At 40.9% G+C, this 2,500-nt stretch overlaps 1 protein-coding gene across 1 annotated transcript in view; it reads right to left on the bottom strand.

Annotated features, from left to right (window-relative positions):
* Window positions 1–2,500, bottom strand: part of LOC115128132 (receptor-type tyrosine-protein phosphatase delta-like) — a 211,803-nt gene that overhangs the window by 145,406 nt on the left and 63,897 nt on the right. The window lies entirely within an intron of this gene.

The following is a 2,500-nucleotide window of genomic DNA, read 5'->3' as shown; positions in this document are numbered from 1 at the left end:
ATGAAGAGTAGTGGTCTGTTGATGAAGAGTAGTGGTCTGTTGATGAAGAGTAGTGGTCTGTTGATAAAGAGTAGTGTTCTGTTGATGAAGAGGAGTGTTCTGTTGATGAAGAGTAGTGTTGATGAAGAGTAGTGTTGATGAAGAGTAGTGTTGATGAAGAGTAGTGTTGATGAAGAGTAGTGTTGATGAAGAGTAGTGGTGATGAAGAGTAGTGGTGATGAAGAATAGTGTTGATGCTTGAAGACATCTTGTCCAGCAGATATTTTCAAGGCAACAGCCTCACATGGGGCCTGGAGTCTTTCCTGGGCCCGGCATCCCGGTAGCAACGGAACTTACGTTGAGGAGTGTTTTAACGATGCATCGTTCCTACAACGGCCGAAGAACTTGTGTGCGTTTCCCAAAAACACTACCGAGGGAGAACGTTCACTAAGTGCCTTTCATGGTAAGGCAACGCTGATCTCGGGTCAGCTTTCTCCATTCATATCTGACCTTTTAATTATAATTATACCACAGTGCTGACGACAGATCAGCTCCTAGAGAGATATTATCACCTATAGGCTATGGCTGCAAATATCGAGGCAGATAATTATGTTGAGTATGAGGCCCTAGCCTACCCTAGAATAATATACTAAATCACAGATTATAAGGCTGAGGATGAGGCCCTACCCTAGAATAATACACTAAATCACAGATTATAAGGCTGAGGATGAGGCCCTACCCTAGAATAACACACTAGATCACAGATTATAATGCTGAGGATGAGGCCCTACCCTAGAATAACACACTAAATCACAGATTATAATGCTGAGGATGATGCCCTAGCCTACCCTAGAATACCACACTAAATCACAGATTATAATGCTGAGGATGAGGCCCTACCCTAGAATAATACACTAGATCACAGATTATAATGCTGAGGATGAGGCCCTACCCTAGAATAATACACTAGATCACAGATTATAATGCTGAGGATGAGGCCCTACCCTATAATAATATACTAAATCACAGATTATAATGCTGAGGATGAGGCCCTAGCCTAGAATAATACACTAGATCACAGATTATAATGCTGAGGATGAGGCCCTACCCTAGAATAATACACTAGATCACAGATTATAATGCTGAGGATGAGGCCCTACCCTAGAATAACACACTAAATACATTTAGATTTAGTCATGCTTGATGAGCCCTAGCCTACCCTATAATAATGAATCACAGATTATCTCTTATGAATAATATACTTAATCACAGATTATAATGCTGAGGATGAGGCCCTACCCTAGAATAATACACTAAATCACAGATTATAATGCTGAGGATGAGGCCCTACCCTATAATAACACACTAGATCACAGATTATAATGCTGAGGATGAGGCCCTACCCTATAATAATACACTAGATCACAGATTATAATGCTGAGGATGAGGCCCTACCCTAGAATAATACACTAGATCACAGATTATAATGCTGAGGATGAGGCCCTACCCTAGAATAATACACTAGATCACAGATTATAATGCTGAGGATGAGGCCCTACCCTAGAATAATACACTAGATCACAGATTATAATGCTGAGGATGAGGCCCTACCCTAGAATAATACACTAGATCACAGATTATAATGCTGAGGATGAGGCCCTACCCTAGAATAACACACTAGATCACAGATTATAATGCTGAGGATGAGGCCCTACCCTAGAATAACACACTAGATCACAGATTATAATGCTGAGGATGAGGCCCTACCCTAGAATAATACACTAGATCACAGATTATAATGCTGAGGATGAGGCCCTAGCCTACCCTAGAATAATACACTAGATCACAGATTATAATGCTGAGGATGAGGCCCTACCCTAGAATAATACACTAGATCACAGATTATAATGCTGAGGATGAGGCCCTACCCTATAATAATACACTAGATCACAGATTATAATGCTGAGGATGAGGCCCTACCCTATAATAACACACTAGATCACAGATTATAATGCTGAGGATGAGGCCCTACCCTATAATAACACACTAGATCACAGATTATAATGCTGAGGATGAGGCCCTACCCTATAATAACACACTAGATCACAGATTATAATGCTGAGGATGAGGCCCTACCCTAGAATAATACACTAGATCACAGATTATAATGCTGAGGATGAGGCCCTACCCTAGAATAATACACTAGATCACAGATTATAATGCTGAGGATGAGGCCCCCCTGCTGAGGATGACCCTAGAATAATACACTAGATCACAGATTATAATGCTGAGGATGAGGCCCTACCCTAGAATAATACACTAGATCACAGATTATAATGCTGAGGATGAGGCCCTACCCTAGAATAATACACTAGATCACAGATTATAATGCTGAGGATGAGGCCCTACCCTATAATAACACACTAGATCACAGATTATAATGCTGAGGATGAGGCCCTACCCTAGAATAATACACTAGATCACAGATTATAATGCTGAGGATGAGGCCCTACCCTATAAT

The sequence above is a fragment of the Oncorhynchus nerka genome, linkage group LG18 (genome assembly GCF_034236695.1).
Source record: "Oncorhynchus nerka isolate Pitt River linkage group LG18, Oner_Uvic_2.0, whole genome shotgun sequence".
In the NCBI taxonomy this organism is placed as follows: domain Eukaryota; kingdom Metazoa; phylum Chordata; class Actinopteri; order Salmoniformes; family Salmonidae; genus Oncorhynchus; species Oncorhynchus nerka.
Note: the sequence above shows the minus strand (reverse complement) of the source record. Positions and strands in the feature narration are given on the sequence as shown.